This window comes from Hydractinia symbiolongicarpus, chromosome 9 (genome assembly GCF_029227915.1).
Source record: "Hydractinia symbiolongicarpus strain clone_291-10 chromosome 9, HSymV2.1, whole genome shotgun sequence".
In the NCBI taxonomy this organism is placed as follows: Eukaryota; Metazoa; Cnidaria; class Hydrozoa; order Anthoathecata; family Hydractiniidae; genus Hydractinia; species Hydractinia symbiolongicarpus.
Window position 1 is genome coordinate 11,538,672 of NC_079883.1, and position 15,587 is coordinate 11,554,258.

Consider the following 15,587-nt stretch of genomic DNA (forward strand, 5'->3'; position numbering starts at 1 on the left):
TGTGCTTAAGAACACTAGCCTACATTTAAAATACTTCCCCATGTGTGTGTGTGGATTAGCTTCACTTTTCATACGTATTATTAGCTGTACTTGCAGAAAAGACAAGTACATTGATCCATGTTATTGCTTACATTTAACTTAACCCAGCTTTTCACGGAAACACTCCCAGGCAAATTAACCCTACAAAGTATTTCTAAATTTTTTTTGTGTCATATATGACATAGTATCGTATAGCAATAAATGTAACTGTGACAAGACTTTACACATTGTGTAATTTGGAAGCGTGCACAAAGTAATGTTTTAAAAGATTTGTGGCTATAAAAATAGCCGTTTTTGTTGAGCAATGACAACGCTTAACCTCCGAATCCGTAAAGAGTTCTTCCTTGACGTTTTAAGGCATAAACAACATCCATAGCGGTAACGGTCTTGCGTTTAGCGTGCTCTGTGTAGGTTACAGCATCACGAATAACATTCTCTAAGAAAACCTTCAGTACACCTCTGGTTTCCTCATAGATAAGGCCAGAGATACGTTTGACACCACCTCGTCGAGCAAGACGTCGAATAGCAGGTTTTGTGATTCCCTGAATGTTATCACGAAGAATTTTTCGGTGACGTTTAGCACCTCCTTTTCCCAATCCTTTACCTCCTTTTCCGCGTCCAGACATATTGATATAGTTGCGTACAGAACGAGTACAAAAACAACGTTTGAGTTAACAGAATTCAGACAGCTTTAAAAAGAGGCCATAAAATTACCTACTGCTCGTGGAAACACCCTAATTAACCAATAGAGTTGCGTCATTACAAAATGTTCCGAACATTTTGTACATTTTTTTAAGTAAAACTGTAGTTTTTTTAAAAATTCGTGGTCTTAATGTTTCAGTAAGGCAATAAATTTGGCATCGTTGGAATTCGCCAAACCTTCTGCTACTTACTAAAAAAAAAAAAAGTCAAAAGCTTTTGTGTATCAGAAGATACAGCCGTTTTCCCGTAGCCAAAAAACACAGATTTTATAAAAATGTTAAAGTAATGAGCGTAATGTCATTATGCAGCCAATCAGAAATTACTTTCTTAGCACCAATCAAATGGTTTGTTTTGAACCTTAGCTGTCAATCAATATGAGAAATAAAACTTTGGCGCGATAGTGCATTTTAGACCGTCTTGTGTATCCGTACTACATCGACTTCTTAAAATATGGCTCGTACAAAGCAAACTGCACGTAAATCTACTGGAGGAAAGGCTCCACGAAAACAACTCGCCACTAAAGCTGCGAGGAAAAGCGCACCAGCTACTGGAGGAGTGAAAAAACCACATCGTTACAGACCTGGTACAGTTGCTCTCAGAGAAATCAGAAGATACCAGAAGTCAACCGAGCTCTTGATCCGCAAGTTGCCTTTCCAGCGTCTTGTGCGAGAAATTGCTCAGGACTTCAAAACAGATCTGCGATTCCAGAGCACAGCCGTTATGGCTCTGCAAGAGGCTTCTGAAGCGTACCTTGTTGGCTTGTTCGAGGATACTAACTTGTGTGCCATTCACGCAAAACGAGTTACAATCATGCCTAAAGACATCCAGTTGGCAAGAAGAATTCGTGGGGAACGTGCCTAAGCATCTTACCAAACAAAAAACGGCTATTTTTATAGCCACACATCCATAAAAAATATTACGGCTAGCTTTTTATATCAAACTTTGTTCTGCTTTCTGTTTAAATTTTATGCTACATAAAAATTTTATGCTACATAAAGTTTGACAATGTTAAAAATATGAAGGGCAAGAAAAGTAAAAGCAAGAAAATAAGAAATTTAAAAACGAAAATACTTAAACTTAGGGAATCTAATCTTAAAATTACTCTTTTTTAACTGTTTAAGTGACTTAAACAAGTTTAACTTTGTACCAAGATAATGTTTTTTTGTAAATGTGTGGCTATAAAAATAGCCGTTTGTTAATGTAATAGCCAGATACACACAAATTATTTTTTTGCGGTCTTCTTTGCTGCCTTTTTGGGAGTCTTTTTGACCTTCTTTGCTGCAGGTTTTTTAGCAACAGGCTTCTTTGTGGGTTTCTTAGCTGCTGGTTTCTTAGCCGAGGCTTTCTTTGTGGCAGGCTTCTTTGCTGCTTTCTTTGGCGTGCTCTTCTTTGCTGGCTTCTTTTTTGGTGTACTTTTCTTTGCAGTAGGCTTCTTTGCCGTTGGCTTTTTTGCTGCGGCCTTTTTCTTAGGTTTTTCTTTTTTTACCTGACCTAGCTTGAATGATCCAGAAGCACCAGTGCCTTTAGTTTGAATCAAATCGCCTGATGTTACTCCTCGTTTAAGAGCCATTTTCAGATGATGATCTGAGTTTTCAGCAACTTTGTAATTTGCATGAATATATTTTGTAATAGCTTGGCGAGATGAACCACCGCGTTCCTTTAGGGTAGCGATAGCAGCCTTGATCATGTCCACATATTTAGGGTGATCAGCTGTCTTCTTTGCAGCAGGTTTCTTCTTGGGTGCGATTTTCTTTGGAGAAGCTGCTTCACTCATTTTTAATGTTTTCTTACAACAATCCAACGATAAACGATGCTTGTTATCACAGTAGAAGTATACTAAACATTACCGTGTAAATGAGATATAATTTAAGACGGTGCGAAGTATGCGGACGTAAAAGTACCACTCCCGGGAATTGATTTGGCGCGAAAACAGAAATGTGTGTTTCTGTACATCGTATAATGTCCGTTTTGGGAGCCGCGACTATGCGAAAGCATGTTAATTTTTATTTGTAGCACGACGCAATAGTCTGAAAGAGAAGCTGCTGGAGTTTGAGGTCTTCAGCATTACATCTACTCTGTTAATTTGGGCTTCTTCCGCGCCCGTGTTAGGATTTTCATAAAGCGTTCTTTGGTTTGCGTTGCGTATGTCGGCCTACATCATCGACACGGCCTGTTTCCGGCTATTAGGAGCAATTCATATATTGGGCACTGCGTTTCGACTTTTTTATTAGACCACAGTAAAAAAATTCACTCACAGAAGTCCCTTTCTTTCATGGCTACAAACACGAAGAATTCTGTCGTAAGTAAAACGAATGCGCAAGCCAAAATAACGATGGGGCGAAGTCATAAGCATCGCCCTGTGGCCCAATGGATAAGGCATCTGACTACGAATCAGGGGATTCCAGGTTCGACTCCTGGCAGGGTCGCACTGTCGCATTTCGGCTGCATGGTCTACTGTGTAACGCGCGCGCACGTTCTGGCGTAATGCGTTGATAAACGGAATGTACGCAGTCATATTGGAAAGTAATATCACGCACTTAGTATCGTCGCCTTTGTTAGCATTCATGTAAGTTACCATCCACTCGCTACAGTCGCTCTCCATCCTACGGCTAAATCAACAGCCGTGATTTTTACTATGTCGCCGTCCATCCGTACGCGGTGACAGTTGTAAGCTTTACAGTAACGTGACATGCTCCACAAGCAGTTACGGTGTGTGGACGATGCCTATCATGGCAACGCTTGTTCTTTATCGCTTCTCGGCCTAATGGCTAAGATCAAGTGTAGTATCTGTTCTTATCAGTTTAATATCTGGTAGGCCATTCTCTGAATGGTCAGTATATTAATCTGATTTTTGGCCTTGGGTCATGGAGGTGGATTCATTCACGCCGTGACCACGGGTTGCCTTGGTGTTGCACTATTACCGATGGCGGCCCACATAAGCAATAAAAGAATAATAGCAGTCCTCTTTCCGACGGCACTCTGCATAGTCTACGGCGGGAACAAAACGCGTACACTGGGGGAGAATACAGCCTATGCCCCGCGACACGGCAGTTTATAACACACTCAAGCCACAAGCATTAACAAACTTTGAAGGGTACCCTCATGCTACGGTGCAGTTCCAACTCATACTTACCTGACGGGGAAGTAAAGACTGATCAATGAGGGTTTTCTTCCAGAGTGAGGCTCTTGCATTGCACTACGCTTGGGCTGACCTCTGCGATTACTGCAAACGTCAGTAACTCGACCGTACAATTTCTGGTAGTGGGGGCCTGCGTCCGCGCTCGCCCCCTCCTTAATTCAAAATGAATGAGCTTAGAAAAGTTGCGCGGCCAAATGTCGGTGGTGACTTAAACGCTAAGGTAAAACCTCGCTTGGCTGTTACGAAACGTGATTGCGATATAAGTCCTCGGAAGGCGGCGGAATTTTATTTTATTTGCCATTCCGTCAGGGTTATTGGATGATCGGCAATAGATCGAGTTTGTATGCATTTGAAAGCTCTTTTTTCTCGTACTATCACCTGAAAATGTCGTAGGAAAATGTCATAGGAAACACTTTCAACAACCGCCACGTTCCTTAATTGTTATAACAAGAAATATATCACAGCACCATTGAAATGAAAAGGCAACAAATGAAAATGAAAAGCCTACGACACCGGGAGTTCCCAGGCGGTCCCCCATCCAAGTACTATCCCGGCCCGACGATGCTTAACTTCCGTGATCAGACGAGAACGGGTGTGTTCATCGTGGTATGGCCGTAGACATTAGTAGGGGCAAATACGTGCAATTTATTTTGACGTTGTGATCAAATTTTTTTATTTAATTTCTTTGAGTTACTTAGGACAAGGCGTATGCATGGATTATCTATTAGACTTTAAGGTTATAGTTTTGTGAAAAAAACAATGTTTTTTTAAAGATGTGTGGCTATAAAAATAGCCGTTGTTTTCTGAGTGTAGCGGTTTACTTCTTCTGTCCTTTGTCGTTCTTCTTTGGGAGTAAAGACAGCTTGAATGTTTGGCAAAACACCACCAGCTGCAATGGTTACACCGCTCAAAAGTTTGTTTAATTCTTCATCATTACGAACAGCCAATTGTAAATGTCTTGGAATAATCCTAGCTTTTTTGTTGTCTCTTGCTGCGTTACCAGCCAACTCCAATATCTCAGCAGATAAATATTCCAAGACGGCTGCTAAGTAAACTGGTGCTCCAGATCCAATTCGGTTAGCATAGTGCCCTCTACGAAGGAATCTATGCACTCTACCGACTGGAAATTGAAGTCCAGCTCTTGAGGATCTTGTCTTGGCTTTAGCCTTAGCTTTTCCACCTTTTCCACGTCCAGACATAACTGCGATTTGATTTGTAAGTTAATACAAAAACGTACGAATATTTAACGTAAGTGTTAACGAAATAAACTTTACTCGTTTTTTCATCATAAAAATAGGATCGAAATCATGTTTTTTTAACCAATCATAATTAAGTATTAAACAAAAGATTTTTTTTTTAACCAATTAAATTGCGTATCGGCGTTTTCGGATCGAATTCGATCCGATTTTTTTACTTATAAACAAAAAGTTTTGACTTGCAGTTTAATGCTTATTTACAAGTTAAGTAGCAAAAATTTTTAACCATGTCTGACGCAGCAGCTAAAGGAGGAAAACAGGCACCTAAAGTAGCCAAGAAAGGTGAAAAAAGAGCCGGCAAAAAAGGAGGAAAGATTGGTGGAACTGGTGAAAAGAAACGCAAGAGAAAGAGAAAGGAAAGTTATGCTATTTACATCTACAATGTTTTGAAACAAGTTCACCCAGATGTCGGAGTTTCAAGCAAAGCTATGAGCATCATGAACTCATTTGTCAACGACATCTTTGAGCGCATTGCTTCCGAAGCTTCGCGTTTGGCTCTTCAAAACAAAAAGTCGACCATCTCTTCTCGTGAAATTCAAACCGCAGTACGTCTTCTCTTGCCTGGAGAACTTGCAAAACACGCAGTCAGTGAAGGAACAAAAGCCGTCACAAAATACACAAGCAGCAAGTAAACCAACGTCTACCAAACACAAACGGTCTTTTTTAAGACCACACATCTTTAAAAAAACATTTACTTGGCGTCACTACAAGTTAACCGAAGTTAATAAAACTTCTAAATAATGTGCTTAAGAACACTAGCCTACATTTAAAATACTTCCCCATGTGTGTGTGTGGATTAGCTTCACTTTTCATACGTATTATTAGCTGTACTTGCAGAAAAGACAAGTACATTGATCCATGTTATTGCTTACATTTAACTTAACCCAGCTTTTCACGGAAACACTCCCAGGCAAATTAACCCTACAAAGTATTTCTAAATTTTTTTTGTGTCATATATGACATAGTATCGTATAGCAATAAATGTAACTGTGACAAGACTTTACACATTGTGTAATTTGGAAGCGTGCACAAAGTAATGTTTTAAAAGATTTGTGGCTATAAAAATAGCCGTTTTTGTTGAGCAATGACAACGCTTAACCTCCGAATCCGTAAAGAGTTCTTCCTTGACGTTTTAAGGCATAAACAACATCCATAGCGGTAACGGTCTTGCGTTTAGCGTGCTCTGTGTAGGTTACAGCATCACGAATAACATTCTCTAAGAAAACCTTCAGTACACCTCTGGTTTCCTCATAGATAAGGCCAGAGATACGTTTGACACCACCTCGTCGAGCAAGACGTCGAATAGCAGGTTTTGTGATTCCCTGAATGTTATCACGAAGAATTTTTCGGTGACGTTTAGCACCTCCTTTTCCCAATCCTTTACCTCCTTTTCCGCGTCCAGACATATTGATATAGTTGCGTACAGAACGAGTACAAAAACAACGTTTGAGTTAACAGAATTCAGACAGCTTTAAAAAGAGGCCATAAAATTACCTACTGCTCGTGGAAACACCCTAATTAACCAATAGAGTTGCGTCATTACAAAATGTTCCGAACATTTTGTACATTTTTTAAGTAAAACTGTAGTTTTTTTAAAAATTCGTGGTCTTAATGTTTCAGTAAGGCAATAAATTTGGCATCGTTGGAATTCGCCAAACCTTCTGCTACTTACTAAAAAAAAAAAAAGTCAAAAGCTTTTGTGTATCAGAAGATACAGCCGTTTTCCCGTAGCCAAAAAACACAGATTTTATAAAAATGTTAAAGTAATGAGCGTAATGTCATTATGCAGCCAATCAGAAATTACTTTCTTAGCACCAATCAAATGGTTTGTTTTGAACCTTAGCTGTCAATCAATATGAGAAATAAAACTTTGGCGCGATAGTGCATTTTAGACCGTCTTGTGTATCCGTACTACATCGACTTCTTAAAATATGGCTCGTACAAAGCAAACTGCACGTAAATCTACTGGAGGAAAGGCTCCACGAAAACAACTCGCCACTAAAGCTGCGAGGAAAAGCGCACCAGCTACTGGAGGAGTGAAAAAACCACATCGTTACAGACCTGGTACAGTTGCTCTCAGAGAAATCAGAAGATACCAGAAGTCAACCGAGCTCTTGATCCGCAAGTTGCCTTTCCAGCGTCTTGTGCGAGAAATTGCTCAGGACTTCAAAACAGATCTGCGATTCCAGAGCACAGCCGTTATGGCTCTGCAAGAGGCTTCTGAAGCGTACCTTGTTGGCTTGTTCGAGGATACTAACTTGTGTGCCATTCACGCAAAACGAGTTACAATCATGCCTAAAGACATCCAGTTGGCAAGAAGAATTCGTGGGGAACGTGCCTAAGCATCTTACCAAACAAAAAACGGCTATTTTTATAGCCACACATCCATAAAAAATATTACGGCTAGCTTTTTATATCAAACTTTGTTCTGCTTTCTGTTTAAATTTTATGCTACATAAAAATTTTATGCTACATAAAGTTTGACAATGTTAAAAATATGAAGGGCAAGAAAAGTAAAAGCAAGAAAATAAGAAATTTAAAAACGAAAATACTTAAACTTAGGGAATCTAATCTTAAAATTACTCTTTTTTAACTGTTTAAGTGACTTAAACAAGTTTAACTTTGTACCAAGATAATGTTTTTTTGTAAATGTGTGGCTATAAAAATAGCCGTTTGTTAATGTAATAGCCAGATACACACAAATTATTTTTTTGCGGTCTTCTTTGCTGCCTTTTTGGGAGTCTTTTTGACCTTCTTTGCTGCAGGTTTTTTAGCAACAGGCTTCTTTGTGGGTTTCTTAGCTGCTGGTTTCTTAGCCGAGGCTTTCTTTGTGGCAGGCTTCTTTGCTGCTTTCTTTGGCGTGCTCTTCTTTGCTGGCTTCTTTTTTGGTGTACTTTTCTTTGCAGTAGGCTTCTTTGCCGTTGGCTTTTTTGCTGCGGCCTTTTTCTTAGGTTTTTCTTTTTTTACCTGACCTAGCTTGAATGATCCAGAAGCACCAGTGCCTTTAGTTTGAATCAAATCGCCTGATGTTACTCCTCGTTTAAGAGCCATTTTCAGATGATGATCTGAGTTTTCAGCAACTTTGTAATTTGCATGAATATATTTTGTAATAGCTTGGCGAGATGAACCACCGCGTTCCTTTAGGGTAGCGATAGCAGCCTTGATCATGTCCACATATTTAGGGTGATCAGCTGTCTTCTTTGCAGCAGGTTTCTTCTTGGGTGCGATTTTCTTTGGAGAAGCTGCTTCACTCATTTTTAATGTTTTCTTACAACAATCCAACGATAAACGATGCTTGTTATCACAGTAGAAGTATACTAAACATTACCGTGTAAATGAGATATAATTTAAGACGGTGCGAAGTATGCGGACGTAAAAGTACCACTCCCGGGAATTGATTTGGCGCGAAAACAGAAATGTGTGTTTCTGTACATCGTATAATGTCCGTTTTGGGAGCCGCGACTATGCGAAAGCATGTTAATTTTTATTTGTAGCACGACGCAATAGTCTGAAAGAGAAGCTGCTGGAGTTTGAGGTCTTCAGCATTACATCTACTCTGTTAATTTGGGCTTCTTCCGCGCCCGTGTTAGGATTTTCATAAAGCGTTCTTTGGTTTGCGTTGCGTATGTCGGCCTACATCATCGACACGGCCTGTTTCCGGCTATTAGGAGCAATTCATATATTGGGCACTGCGTTTCGACTTTTTTATTAGACCACAGTAAAAAAATTCACTCACAGAAGTCCCTTTCTTTCATGGCTACAAACACGAAGAATTCTGTCGTAAGTAAAACGAATGCGCAAGCCAAAATAACGATGGGGCGAAGTCATAAGCATCGCCCTGTGGCCCAATGGATAAGGCATCTGACTACGAATCAGGGGATTCCAGGTTCGACTCCTGGCAGGGTCGCACTGTCGCATTTCGGCTGCATGGTCTACTGTGTAACGCGCGCGCACGTTCTGGCGTAATGCGTTGATAAACGGAATGTACGCAGTCATATTGGAAAGTAATATCACGCACTTAGTATCGTCGCCTTTGTTAGCATTCATGTAAGTTACCATCCACTCGCTACAGTCGCTCTCCATCCTACGGCTAAATCAACAGCCGTGATTTTTACTATGTCGCCGTCCATCCGTACGCGGTGACAGTTGTAAGCTTTACAGTAACGTGACATGCTCCACAAGCAGTTACGGTGTGTGGACGATGCCTATCATGGCAACGCTTGTTCTTTATCGCTTCTCGGCCTAATGGCTAAGATCAAGTGTAGTATCTGTTCTTATCAGTTTAATATCTGGTAGGCCATTCTCTGAATGGTCAGTATATTAATCTGATTTTTGGCCTTGGGTCATGGAGGTGGATTCATTCACGCCGTGACCACGGGTTGCCTTGGTGTTGCACTATTACCGATGGCGGCCCACATAAGCAATAAAAGAATAATAGCAGTCCTCTTTCCGACGGCACTCTGCATAGTCTACGGCGGGAACAAAACGCGTACACTGGGGGAGAATACAGCCTATGCCCCGCGACACGGCAGTTTATAACACACTCAAGCCACAAGCATTAACAAACTTTGAAGGGTACCCTCATGCTACGGTGCAGTTCCAACTCATACTTACCTGACGGGGAAGTAAAGACTGATCAATGAGGGTTTTCTTCCAGAGTGAGGCTCTTGCATTGCACTACGCTTGGGCTGACCTCTGCGATTACTGCAAACGTCAGTAACTCGACCGTACAATTTCTGGTAGTGGGGGCCTGCGTCCGCGCTCGCCCCCTCCTTAATTCAAAATGAATGAGCTTAGAAAAGTTGCGCGGCCAAATGTCGGTGGTGACTTAAACGCTAAGGTAAAACCTCGCTTGGCTGTTACGAAACGTGATTGCGATATAAGTCCTCGGAAGGCGGCGGAATTTTATTTTATTTGCCATTCCGTCAGGGTTATTGGATGATCGGCAATAGATCGAGTTTGTATGCATTTGAAAGCTCTTTTTTCTCGTACTATCACCTGAAAATGTCGTAGGAAAATGTCATAGGAAACACTTTCAACAACCGCCACGTTCCTTAATTGTTATAACAAGAAATATATCACAGCACCATTGAAATGAAAAGGCAACAAATGAAAATGAAAAGCCTACGACACCGGGAGTTCCCAGGCGGTCCCCCATCCAAGTACTATCCCGGCCCGACGATGCTTAACTTCCGTGATCAGACGAGAACGGGTGTGTTCATCGTGGTATGGCCGTAGACATTAGTAGGGGCAAATACGTGCAATTTATTTTGACGTTGTGATCAAATTTTTTTATTTAATTTCTTTGAGTTACTTAGGACAAGGCGTATGCATGGATTATCTATTAGACTTTAAGGTTATAGTTTTGTGAAAAAAACAATGTTTTTTTAAAGATGTGTGGCTATAAAAATAGCCGTTGTTTTCTGAGTGTAGCGGTTTACTTCTTCTGTCCTTTGTCGTTCTTCTTTGGGAGTAAGACAGCTTGAATGTTTGGCAAAACACCACCAGCTGCAATGGTTACACCGCTCAAAAGTTTGTTTAATTCTTCATCATTACGAACAGCCAATTGTAAATGTCTTGGAATAATCCTAGCTTTTTTGTTGTCTCTTGCTGCGTTACCAGCCAACTCCAATATCTCAGCAGATAAATATTCCAAGACGGCTGCTAAGTAAACTGGTGCTCCAGATCCAATTCGGTTAGCATAGTGCCCTCTACGAAGGAATCTATGCACTCTACCGACTGGAAATTGAAGTCCAGCTCTTGAGGATCTTGTCTTGGCTTTAGCCTTAGCTTTTCCACCTTTTCCACGTCCAGACATAACTGCGATTTGATTTGTAAGTTAATACAAAAACGTACGAATATTTAACGTAAGTGTTAACGAAATAAACTTTACTCGTTTTTTCATCATAAAAATAGGATCGAAATCATGTTTTTTTAACCAATCATAATTAAGTATTAAACAAAAGATTTTTTTTTTAACCAATTAAATTGCGTATCGGCGTTTTCGGATCGAATTCGATCCGATTTTTTTACTTATAAACAAAAAGTTTTGACTTGCAGTTTAATGCTTATTTACAAGTTAAGTAGCAAAAATTTTTAACCATGTCTGACGCAGCAGCTAAAGGAGGAAAACAGGCACCTAAAGTAGCCAAGAAAGGTGAAAAAAGAGCCGGCAAAAAAGGAGGAAAGATTGGTGGAACTGGTGAAAAGAAACGCAAGAGAAAGAGAAAGGAAAGTTATGCTATTTACATCTACAATGTTTTGAAACAAGTTCACCCAGATGTCGGAGTTTCAAGCAAAGCTATGAGCATCATGAACTCATTTGTCAACGACATCTTTGAGCGCATTGCTTCCGAAGCTTCGCGTTTGGCTCTTCAAAACAAAAAGTCGACCATCTCTTCTCGTGAAATTCAAACCGCAGTACGTCTTCTCTTGCCTGGAGAACTTGCAAAACACGCAGTCAGTGAAGGAACAAAAGCCGTCACAAAATACACAAGCAGCAAGTAAACCAACGTCTACCAAACACAAACGGTCTTTTTTAAGACCACACATCTTTAAAAAAACATTTACTTGGCGTCACTACAAGTTAACCGAAGTTAATAAAACTTCTAAATAATGTGCTTAAGAACACTAGCCTACATTTAAAATACTTCCCCATGTGTGTGTGTGGATTAGCTTCACTTTTCATACGTATTATTAGCTGTACTTGCAGAAAAGACAAGTACATTGATCCATGTTATTGCTTACATTTAACTTAACCCAGCTTTTCACGGAAACACTCCCAGGCAAATTAACCCTACAAAGTATTTCTAAATTTTTTTTGTGTCATATATGACATAGTATCGTATAGCAATAAATGTAACTGTGACAAGACTTTACACATTGTGTAATTTGGAAGCGTGCACAAAGTAATGTTTTAAAAGATTTGTGGCTATAAAAATAGCCGTTTTTGTTGAGCAATGACAACGCTTAACCTCCGAATCCGTAAAGAGTTCTTCCTTGACGTTTTAAGGCATAAACAACATCCATAGCGGTAACGGTCTTGCGTTTAGCGTGCTCTGTGTAGGTTACAGCATCACGAATAACATTCTCTAAGAAAACCTTCAGTACACCTCTGGTTTCCTCATAGATAAGGCCAGAGATACGTTTGACACCACCTCGTCGAGCAAGACGTCGAATAGCAGGTTTTGTGATTCCCTGAATGTTATCACGAAGAATTTTTCGGTGACGTTTAGCACCTCCTTTTCCCAATCCTTTACCTCCTTTTCCGCGTCCAGACATATTGATATAGTTGCGTACAGAACGAGTACAAAAACAACGTTTGAGTTAACAGAATTCAGACAGCTTTAAAAAGAGGCCATAAAATTACCTACTGCTCGTGGAAACACCCTAATTAACCAATAGAGTTGCGTCATTACAAAATGTTCCGAACATTTTGTACATTTTTTTAAGTAAAACTGTAGTTTTTTTAAAAATTCGTGGTCTTAATGTTTCAGTAAGGCAATAAATTTGGCATCGTTGGAATTCGCCAAACCTTCTGCTACTTACTAAAAAAAAAAAAAGTCAAAAGCTTTTGTGTATCAGAAGATACAGCCGTTTTCCCGTAGCCAAAAAACACAGATTTTATAAAAATGTTAAAGTAATGAGCGTAATGTCATTATGCAGCCAATCAGAAATTACTTTCTTAGCACCAATCAAATGGTTTGTTTTGAACCTTAGCTGTCAATCAATATGAGAAATAAAACTTTGGCGCGATAGTGCATTTTAGACCGTCTTGTGTATCCGTACTACATCGACTTCTTAAAATATGGCTCGTACAAAGCAAACTGCACGTAAATCTACTGGAGGAAAGGCTCCACGAAAACAACTCGCCACTAAAGCTGCGAGGAAAAGCGCACCAGCTACTGGAGGAGTGAAAAAACCACATCGTTACAGACCTGGTACAGTTGCTCTCAGAGAAATCAGAAGATACCAGAAGTCAACCGAGCTCTTGATCCGCAAGTTGCCTTTCCAGCGTCTTGTGCGAGAAATTGCTCAGGACTTCAAAACAGATCTGCGATTCCAGAGCACATCCGTTATGGCTCTGCAAGAGGCTTCTGAAGCGTACCTTGTTGGCTTGTTCGAGGATACTAACTTGTGTGCCATTCACGCAAAACGAGTTACAATCATGCCTAAAGACATCCAGTTGGCAAGAAGAATTCGTGGGGAACGTGCCTAAGCATCTTACCAAACAAAAAACGGCTATTTTTATAGCCACACATCCATAAAAAATATTACGGCTAGCTTTTTATATCAAACTTTGTTCTGCTTTCTGTTTAAATTTTATGCTACATAAAAATTTTATGCTACATAAAGTTTGACAATGTTAAAAATATGAAGGGCAAGAAAAGTAAAAGCAAGAAAATAAGAAATTTAAAAACGAAAATACTTAAACTTAGGGAATCTAATCTTAAAATTACTCTTTTTTAACTGTTTAAGTGACTTAAACAAGTTTAACTTTGTACCAAGATAATGTTTTTTTGTAAATGTGTGGCTATAAAAATAGCCGTTTGTTAATGTAATAGCCAGATACACACAAATTATTTTTTTGCGGTCTTCTTTGCTGCCTTTTTGGGAGTCTTTTTGACCTTCTTTGCTGCAGGTTTTTTAGCAACAGGCTTCTTTGTGGGTTTCTTAGCTGCTGGTTTCTTAGCCGAGGCTTTCTTTGTGGCAGGCTTCTTTGCTGCTTTCTTTGGCGTGCTCTTCTTTGCTGGCTTCTTTTTTGGTGTACTTTTCTTTGCAGTAGGCTTCTTTGCCGTTGGCTTTTTTGCTGCGGCCTTTTTCTTAGGTTTTTCTTTTTTTACCTGACCTAGCTTGAATGATCCAGAAGCACCAGTGCCTTTAGTTTGAATCAAATCGCCTGATGTTACTCCTCGTTTAAGAGCCATTTTCAGATGATGATCTGAGTTTTCAGCAACTTTGTAATTTGCATGAATATATTTTGTAATAGCTTGGCGAGATGAACCACCGCGTTCCTTTAGGGTAGCGATAGCAGCCTTGATCATGTCCACATATTTAGGGTGATCAGCTGTCTTCTTTGCAGCAGGTTTCTTCTTGGGTGCGATTTTCTTTGGAGAAGCTGCTTCACTCATTTTTAATGTTTTCTTACAACAATCCAACGATAAACGATGCTTGTTATCACAGTAGAAGTATACTAAACATTACCGTGTAAATGAGATATAATTTAAGACGGTGCGAAGTATGCGGACGTAAAAGTACCACTCCCGGGAATTGATTTGGCGCGAAAACAGAAATGTGTGTTTCTGTACATCGTATAATGTCCGTTTTGGGAGCCGCGACTATGCGAAAGCATGTTAATTTTTATTTGTAGCACGACGCAATAGTCTGAAAGAGAAGCTGCTGGAGTTTGAGGTCTTCAGCATTACATCTACTCTGTTAATTTGGGCTTCTTCCGCGCCCGTGTTAGGATTTTCATAAAGCGTTCTTTGGTTTGCGTTGCGTATGTCGGCCTACATCATCGACACGGCCTGTTTCCGGCTATTAGGAGCAATTCATATATTGGGCACTGCGTTTCGACTTTTTTATTAGACCACAGTAAAAAAATTCACTCACAGAAGTCCCTTTCTTTCATGGCTACAAACACGAAGAATTCTGTCGTAAGTAAAACGAATGCGCAAGCCAAAATAACGATGGGGCGAAGTCATAAGCATCGCCCTGTGGCCCAATGGATAAGGCATCTGACTACGAATCAGGGGATTCCAGGTTCGACTCCTGGCAGGGTCGCACTGTCGCATTTCGGCTGCATGGTCTACTGTGTAACGCGCGCGCACGTTCTGGCGTAATGCGTTGATAAACGGAATGTACGCAGTCATATTGGAAAGTAATATCACGCACTTAGTATCGTCGCCTTTGTTAGCATTCATGTAAGTTACCATCCACTCGCTACAGTCGCTCTCCATCCTACGGCTAAATCAACAGCCGTGATTTTTACTATGTCGCCGTCCATCCGTACGCGGTGACAGTTGTAAGCTTTACAGTAACGTGACATGCTCCACAAGCAGTTACGGTGTGTGGACGATGCCTATCATGGCAACGCTTGTTCTTTATCGCTTCTCGGCCTAATGGCTAAGATCAAGTGTAGTATCTGTTCTTATCAGTTTAATATCTGGTAGGCCATTCTCTGAATGGTCAGTATATTAATCTGATTTTTGGCCTTGGGTCATGGAGGTGGATTCATTCACGCCGTGACCACGGGTTGCCTTGGTGTTGCACTATTACCGATGGCGGCCCACATAAGCAATAAAAGAATAATAGCAGTCCTCTTTCCGACGGCACTCTGCATAGTCTACGGCGGGAACAAAACGCGTACACTGGGGGAGAATACAGCCTATGCCCCGCGACACGGCAGTTTATAACACACTCAAGCCACAAGCATTAACAAACTTTGAAGG

At 40.4% G+C, this 15,587-nt stretch overlaps 7 non-coding genes across 7 annotated transcripts; 5 read left to right on the forward strand and 2 right to left on the reverse strand.

Moving 5' to 3' along the window:
- The first annotated feature begins 3,489 nt into the window (after positions 1-3,489).
- Positions 3,490-3,681, forward strand: LOC130661352 (U2 spliceosomal RNA). Its single transcript, XR_008988544.1, has one exon. It is a non-coding gene; the product is annotated as a U2 spliceosomal RNA (small nuclear RNA).
- A 185-nt stretch (positions 3,682-3,866) lies between these two features.
- On the forward strand, positions 3,867-4,031 carry LOC130660303 (U1 spliceosomal RNA). Its single transcript, XR_008987502.1, has one exon. It is a non-coding gene; the product is annotated as a U1 spliceosomal RNA (small nuclear RNA).
- Positions 4,032-4,381: 350 nt separating this feature from the next.
- Positions 4,382-4,500, reverse strand: LOC130658352 (5S ribosomal RNA). Its single transcript, XR_008985568.1, has one exon. It is a non-coding gene; the product is annotated as a 5S ribosomal RNA (ribosomal RNA).
- A 4,865-nt stretch (positions 4,501-9,365) lies between these two features.
- On the forward strand, positions 9,366-9,557 carry LOC130661353 (U2 spliceosomal RNA). The gene has a single exon (XR_008988545.1). It is a non-coding gene; the product is annotated as a U2 spliceosomal RNA (small nuclear RNA).
- A 185-nt stretch (positions 9,558-9,742) lies between these two features.
- On the forward strand, positions 9,743-9,907 carry LOC130660304 (U1 spliceosomal RNA). The gene has a single exon (XR_008987504.1). It is a non-coding gene; the product is annotated as a U1 spliceosomal RNA (small nuclear RNA).
- Positions 9,908-10,257: 350 nt separating this feature from the next.
- LOC130658354 (5S ribosomal RNA) lies at positions 10,258-10,376 on the reverse strand. The gene has a single exon (XR_008985569.1). It is a non-coding gene; the product is annotated as a 5S ribosomal RNA (ribosomal RNA).
- Positions 10,377-15,241: 4,865 nt separating this feature from the next.
- On the forward strand, positions 15,242-15,433 carry LOC130661354 (U2 spliceosomal RNA). Its single transcript, XR_008988546.1, has one exon. It is a non-coding gene; the product is annotated as a U2 spliceosomal RNA (small nuclear RNA).
- The last annotated feature ends 154 nt before the right edge of the window (positions 15,434-15,587 follow it).